Below are 8,129 nucleotides of genomic sequence, written 5' to 3'. Positions count from 1 at the left end.
CCAACATCTCTGGGGCTGAGCCGGATTGTGGTAATTGTTGACATTTTGGCAGCAATTTGTCATTGGGAAGACAATCAGTCCCGGTGTTGGAAGGCCACACGCGAACCGTTGCGTGAAGCGTGAGTCAATCGATTTGTTTAAATTCAATCGAATGCTGGTGACAAACAAAAAACAGCTCCGTGCTAGAGCAACAGCTGGAGGCCGATGCAGATTGTCATACATTTGCGAAATACTCTACGAGCAATGGAATAACTTCATAGACCGCAAAAATGCATGGTGATAAGGAGTTGACGAGAAGGTCATGTGATGGAAAGTCTTTGAGTCTGCCGTCACCGCGATTATCAGCGTATTAGGTGGAAATAAAGCAGCAACATTTCGTCCTCATACATGCGACATGGTTTTGCATAGCATAGTAAGAAATTTTACCAGCTGAGTACCAGGTGAAGGTTACTTTATGGGCTCTGTATGATAATGAACTTCAGGCCTCTGCTCACAATGTCTACAAATCAATAACTCTCTCTCACACACCTAAAACAACACGCTCCCTTTCTTATGTTTTAGTTCCACTTGCGAGCTACTGATTTTAAACACATTTTCCACGAAAAGCAAAAGCACATTTCATCCACGGCCACTGTTTACAAAACCGTAATCCAATAAAACAGCAACGTATCGTAAGCGGCAATCCAAACAATTGGCGATTCGGAAAGAAGCCGGCACGAAATGGTCTAAATATTTTGCACCAAACTGCGCGTGTTTCTTATTTTAGACAGGTTCCTAATCATACTTCAAATCGCAAACAATCGTCGCTTTCAGCCAACCTCGCGAAGATGTTGTTGAGAGATATTGCTCTCTGATTCACGTTATTGTATTTAAACTTGGTCTAATCACAACGATTCCACACAACAGCGGCGTAATGCTGACGTTGAGCTAGCAGTTCAACATCAGTGAAAGCCGCTGCAAGAGCGTCTAGTCCGCTGGGGTGTTGTGCAAGTCGCACAGATTGTTTAAAATGCACTTTTGGCTAGAGCCACTTTTTTTCCCACCAACCACCACTCAAAACCGGAGAATGCGTATTCCGATCGTACCTCACCAAATGCTACCAATCGATCGGTGCCTTTGCGTCGACTTTTCCGATCGTACGCGTCTGTTGCTGTTGTTCTCCTTTGGCGAAGCTGCAAAAAAAAAATACCCGCACGCTCACGCAAAAATAGCCACCCGCCACTTGAAATCACCTTTTGCGTGTGTAAATTTTGCTCGCACACACTTTTAAGCCGGCTTTTGGTGGCGTTTTTCAAATGCACCAGCCACACCAGACCGACCACACGGCGATCGAACTAAACAAAAAAACAAATAAATTCTCGGGCACGCATTCGTTTTGCGGTCTTGTTCGAGTGGCCGCTTCCAATCGCTGCCGGAACGCCACTGATTAACGATGCTCACTCTAGAACAGCGCCAGCCGTAGTAGCTGCCATGGACTAGGGTGAGCTCGAGCGAAGACTAAAGAGCGCGTCGTTTCACCGTAGCCATGCGCTGTTGCGCGTCACATTCGCGGTCGATCGATACTCGATCGCGGTGGTGATCGATTGGAAAAGCAGCAGGTAGGAATCAGCAGATGTTTGGTGTTTTGAAGGTGTATTGGGTTTTTTGGTGCTATAGATATGGAGGTATGGTAATTTTTAATTAATTATCAACTTGTTTGTAATAAGTAGTGTACCTGTTAGTATATTGTAGTAGTCTGCCATTTCATGGCAATCTAGGATTTTAAATAACTCCTATAACTAGTTAACTATTTTATTACCATTCGTCTGATTGTTTGCCCACACTGTTTGTGATTTGGTTTACCAATCTTATCATTCTCTATACACCCCAACTTCCCCCGTCACTTCAATCGTGCCTTTTGGAAATGATAAAACCGTGTGGTAAACAAAATTACGTTAACAGCTGTTCCACAACGGCAACAAAACGGCGTCTGTCGCGCAACAACGCGTTTGTCGCGTGGTAAACGGCTGGCAAATGCAATCGAACCGGCAGCGAGCCGGTTTTCCCACGAACAAGCGAACGTTTCCGCGTCCGCCGAGCGCGAATGGATGCATTTTTAGAAGGAGCACTTCTCTGTGAGAATCCAACAGAGTTTAAACCGAGCCGGATTCTAGCATCCCGAGCGGAACGATTCCGTGAAGTTAAAAATACACCTCGAGTTCTCGGGGCGAATCACGAAACGGGCCACAATTAACGGGGAAACCGTGGGTTCTTCGTAGGCCAGACCGGGCTAGCTGGTCTTTAGGGCCCGGTGCGCTGACCGCTTTCGGGAGCAAGTGCCAAAGTTGAGCGTCTCAGGAGCTCAGAAAGGCCCTTTGCTACCAACGTTCACCGGGAAGTGGTTTCCGGGCCGTTTTGGCGACACTTGTTGGCGTCGGTGCTGTTTGGTTCCAGCAATCGCAGGTCGAGCTAAAACCGTACACCGGAAACGCGGCGTGGGCGATCATCGTGGGAGATTATGCGGCCGGTGCTCGAGCCATTATGGTCCGGTGGGGCGTTTTGCATCGCGATTGGGAAAGTGTTGAAAGGCGGCTCTAAATTAAGGGCCACGAACCATCGCGGAGAGGATGACGACTATCTAGGGTGCGTTTAAACGAACCTCTGATTCTATGACCCTCGATAACTAACAATTAAAGTGAACGAGATACGCTACTAAGTGATGAGTAATGTATTTATAACTGCAAACCAATCATTTATATGACTCATCGGATCGATACCCAGTCATGCTTCGAAGGTGCCGACTTCCACCGAAAGCCCCAACTGCTCCAAATGCCAATTAAAATGGGGATCGAGATTAAATTTCGACATCTTCGGTGCGTGTTGCATAAATCTCTAGGACGATCGATGTCGCTGACAGACGATCGTGTGGGGCAAATCTCATGGTTTAACGCACCAATGCCCCCCTGGTATAATGCGAACGAGCTGCCACTGATTTATCGCCTTGCTGGCTTCCGACTGTTCCGAGCCGCGTTGGGAAATAAATAAAAAAAAATTCAACCAGCTACACAGAACCCCTTTTTAGGGGATTGGTACGCTTGTCTGCGCCACCGCTGCTCGGTGTTTATATTTGGCAGTTTTTCGGTAATTAATAGCACACCTCTCGAAGGGCGGTAAGGGCGCCTGAATGTTGCTGGCGTTTCGAACGGTTAGCGATGACATATGCTAGAGGCTACCAGGCTGCTTAGTAGTCACCAGGTGTAACGCTTTGACAACCGATTAAGTATTCCAATCGAACGCTCACCCTGTGTCTGGGACGACTGGCTAGCTCGATGTTTCAGTGAGTGATCGTAATGTTCCCCAAAGAAGGAACCGTGTGCGAATTGAAGCAACTCGCCCGGTATGTCACCGGAACGATTGTCCCTAATCCCTTCCGGCAAACCGGAAGTGTTTGGGGAGGCGTTTTTGTTGTCGTTAGCTCGATGGCTCAACCCATCCCCTAGAGGGCGCTTCGGAATGGCTGTTATTGACATTGTTTCACCGATCGGAACGATCGCACTCCGGCGCACTTCGATGGCGGGTGTAATTAACGATTCGTGACACGATTCCCTGTGGATGTGTTTTTTTTTCTCTCTCGGTCTCCCTGTTCATTTAGATACACTGCGCCACGAGCCGGTACCACCACCATGCGTCATCTGGCGATGATCCGACCGTCATTAATCAGAAAATGGCTGCATTGTTCTGCAGCGACACTTTGTCAGTCGGTTATTTAGTGGCTAGCGTAGCTTCAATCGAGCGCTTCAATGCTCATGGGACCGTGGTGTCCCTTGGGATCGTTTATGGATTGGGTTGTTGTTTTTTTGTTCATGTGGCAGGGAACCGGAAGCCTAACCAAAACATCATAACTAAATCAATAAAACTTATGATCTCTTCATTCCCGGGGATCGCTTTCGTTTGGGTGTCCTCGGCCTACGGAGGAAGGCCCAGCAAGGAAGTGGTCCAAAGCGAATGGTTTTTCGGATTCATAAATCTTAACGCTGCGTGTGCACGTGACTGAACCCGTGCACTGAAGCAGTCGTCAGGAGGCAAGACAACCGCACACTTTGCGGCCACACGGATGAGAATGGCGCGTGCCATGACATTATGACGACACAGAGGATCCACGAAGACACTGGGTCTCGCTCGGGTGGACGCTTCCTGGTCGAGGGATGAAAGTGAAAATATGTTCACGATGTCAAAGGCACCGGCGAGGGATTTCTCCCTCTGAGACGGGGGTATTCATCTTCGTCGCGTGAGTGAGGGATAGATTGACGCAGCGTCAGTCCGCATTAGGATAAATCAGCGAAGTCGAACAGGGGAAGAACATCGGATTTATGTTGCCCATTGCAAACACTCTCTAATGGAGCAAAATGACAGGAGATGGTTGAGATTTTCAACTCTCAGGAAGCGTAAAATGTGTCGTGTTGCTTATGAATTCCCTTTCATCTAAACAAATCTTTTTCCTTCAAGCACTCAAGCAGTACATGTTGGCAATCGGAGAAAAGAAACACAAACAAAAAGCAGTGTGTGGTGTTAATTAATCTTTGAAGAAAAAAACCCCTTAAAACGAAGGAATATGTTCCTGGAATGGAACTCAAAAACCTATCAACGCCACTCACACACATCAGTTTTAAGGTCGATTCCAAAATTAGAACACTTGCGGCCGGCTATTAATCGTTGCTCTCTTGAATTCGGATGAGTCGGAAGCCCGCTATAACCTTCCACATTGTCGGGGAATGAGCGTGATGAGTGTTGTTTACAGTACGACTGCTTACCGATAGGATTCTCGTGAGCTATCCCCGGCAAATGTCTGGTCTTTGATTCACCTGCTACCGGCACCGCTTCCCTTCGAACAACACACTGAAAATTTGCACAAGCACATCATCCGAGCAGCCGGGCCTCAGGCACGATAGGAAGAAAGGATACCGGACGCGAGGGCGCACGATTCGACACTGATAGCGAGAGAACGAGGACGACGGGTCGCCCCGAGTCGCCCGTGTTGCCTACCATCCAGGCGCGCGCGTACTACGTCAGCCTCCCTTCAGCAACCATGAATGAAAGCGTACGCATTCCGTTCCATCCTTGCGTGGTTGCCATGGAAACTTGCTACCGGCTAGGGAGCGGTGCGTAGCATATCGTTGAGCGAGAGCAACGAGCATGAACTCACGGGGTTTTTTAAACGAAGCCGAGGGTTTCGCACCGATTTGGGCTTCCCCTAAATGTCTAGTTTCATGACGACGACTACGACGACAGTGATCCTGCGTTATTCGAGGGAGCCACCTTTTTTCTCCTGCGTGTGACCAGCGTGTGATATTATTTGATTGCCACGCAGCACCCAGCTGCCACTGCCGTTTGGATTGCATTGACCTGGCGCCCTCCATCATTAGCTATTGCCCCCTGTTACGCGCTGCAAGACGGCTGCGTAAACGTGGGACATTAGATGACACGCTTTCCGGAACCGTGGGGCAGGATTGCAAACAATGCTGCAACAACAAACTCTCAGGCGAATCGCTAGCGATGCACTTCAGATTTGCATCAGCTCCCCGTGCATTCCGTGATGGATGGCAAGGACGGTAGTTCGGTTGTCGATTGGGAGTATAATTGAGTTACCTCTGTGAAAAGTGGATTTCAATTCACTAAGGCCTGGGTAGACGAGTCGTTGCTGTTGGCGTGATTGTGCGCCGTCTCTTGCAGGGATTCTTTTTCAGTGGGGAAAAGTTTTGAATCGATACTCGAGCGATGATTGTGACGCGGGTTATTGGGATGGCGTACGCATAGAAATTCAGTGGAAAGGGCTTCACCGGCGAGGTATTGCCTTCGTTTGTCACCGGCGATATCAACCTCGGGAGAATTCATTAGCGAATATGAGTTGTTTGTGCTGGGAACACTCGAGAACTCGGCGAGTGCAGTGGGAAAACGGTTGATAAACACGTTTTCTATTTGCATCCCCTAAAACTTGGGAAGGGAGGGTCACATTTTCTTGAAACGGCTTGCTCACAGATGAATTGCAATTAACTTTATAGCGATAATGTAAACCGTTCCGCCGTCAGCTTGCGTTAATGATTATGCGTGCAGACGAATGGCGGAAAGAATCACGATTGTTATGGAGTAGGTATGCTTGAATTCACGATCTCAAATCAGCTCATTACATTTTCAATCTTATACTATGCTTAAATCTAATATAATATAAGCAGTATTACTTGTATCAGAACTTTAGCTATGGAAGGAACGAATGAAGAGGAGCTATGGACATACGCCGTGTTTGTTATTTATCGATTTATGGTTTGAAAACTACATTGATGCTAAGCTTGAATGAATACTAAATTTTCTTTGAAGTTATATTTCTGATGTAGCCCTGTAGCTCGTATTCGAAGCATTGTCCTGAAAAATAGATTCGTGTTCATGTTTTGCACATTTTTCAGGATTTAAAATTATTTCAAGGCACGATGAGGCCTCTAGCGAACAATTATACATTCGCTCAATGACGATAGATGGCGCTTCTGCAATGGTAATACATGGACTACTCATGCGAGAGTAACATGAAGCGTTTTCATAAACGCTTCGTTGGTAAGTCGTTGCGAAAGCATTTTATGCATTGTACGCAATGAATGGTATACAAGATTTGAGCTGCACTTTGAAATTTAACCGTTGCCTATGTTTTACATCAATTTATAATTACTTTTCTACAATTAATTCTAGCTACGATTGAATAATGTCGATGAAATTGGATTTTTAAAGCTTTCAAACATTGTCATTATCTAATTGTCACTGTTGAAAAAGGGAATATTTCAAGAATTTTTTTTAATGAAAAGGATTATGGGCATGGGGAGTGGAGCTTGGGGAAAGCGGGAGCAGAGCACAATGGAACAGTTACAATGTTTTGGAGCATAAATATGCTCAGGTATGCTATGTCTGGCTTCAGAATGGGCTGATGTAACATATCCATGCTCACAGAGCTTGCCGGTTGATATACGTATACGATTTGTTTACACCTAGCTGCAGCAATGTGAGTGCCAGCGTCCTCTTCGCACCGCTCGCACAGTGGGTAACTCACGAATATACTATACAAGCATAAACTACGCAACGAAGTAATGTATTTAAAGCCTCTTAAAGTGAATGAAGCTCAACAAAAGAGCATCACCAAATTTGTTTATTACTGTTCAATCATGAAAAAAATAACGAACCATTAAAGGAAACATTGAAATGGATGGTTTCTGTGAGTCCGATTTTGGACTTTACACTCGTTGAGTTCTCATGGTGATGCTGCTACCAGCGATGATGTTTTCAGCAGGCTGTTTCAATTTCAGTTGCGTTCCTATGTTTGAACCGTTCGCACGTGTCCACGGGAGGGATTCGTTCGTTTGGTCGCGCGCGTGTTTTACCCGTCGCATACGTATTTTTTTTGCAGTTATTCAGTTCAACACTACCACTTTCCTTCGGTGCGTGCGAGTGCAATAGGTGTGTGGGCAAGGCAGATCTTCGTCGGGCTGGTGGTGCTGTTCAAAGGTGCGTGTTTCTGGTGTGGCCACTCTGCCAAAACGGTCGCTTCACTTTCACTAGCGTTGCATAGGCCTACGGGCATGACGCATTTTAATGCGTGCGAAACCACGCGTGGCTTATAGCTGACATCTTGAAGCACGAATTGGAGTGAAGACGAAAGAACGATGCTTTCGAACGTGGTTTGCCGTTTGCTCCCATCACGGATCGGGTTCATCTGTCTCGAACAAAAGATCTAGTTTTGTCGGTGAACGGGTGGACGTTGGTGAAGAAGAAGAGGGAGGCTTTAGAATACGCAGCGTCAGGGAAAGTGACGTGCGAGTGACAGAGAGCCGGTGCGCACCTGTAGCGTTCTGGTGGCGGCTATTCCCACTACGCCAGAGCGAGATAGCGCGAAGGTGATAATCCAAGCAGGCTTTTGGCGGTGCTTTTTCAGTTCTTCTACCCTTGAGGCTAGTTGTACCTGCTGTGTGTCGGTGCGTTCTTCTGCCGGCTTGGGAAAGGTATTTTCTAACAGCCACTGATCTCGGTTGCTCTGGTTGGTGGCTTTTGTTTTACTCCGCTCGATCGCGCGTGTGTTCTTTTGTTTTGTTCGTTGCCTTGCTGAAGTGTTCTGG

At 47.0% G+C, this 8,129-nt stretch overlaps 1 protein-coding gene across 1 annotated transcript in view; it reads left to right on the top strand.

Moving 5' to 3' along the window:
* Positions 1-7,419: 7,419 nt before the first annotated feature.
* Positions 7,420-8,129, top strand: part of LOC128722967 (probable G-protein coupled receptor Mth-like 1) — a 132,513-nt gene continuing 131,803 nt past the window's right edge. Inside the window, exon 1 of the mRNA XM_053816664.1 lies at positions 7,420-7,521. The gene's annotated coding sequence lies outside the window, so the exon portion shown is untranslated. The remainder of the gene's footprint in view (positions 7,522-8,129) is intronic.

The sequence above is a fragment of the Anopheles nili genome, chromosome 3 (assembly GCF_943737925.1).
Source record: "Anopheles nili chromosome 3, idAnoNiliSN_F5_01, whole genome shotgun sequence".
Classification (NCBI taxonomy): domain Eukaryota; kingdom Metazoa; phylum Arthropoda; class Insecta; order Diptera; family Culicidae; genus Anopheles; species Anopheles nili.
This window is presented reverse-complemented; position numbering and strand designations above follow the sequence as displayed.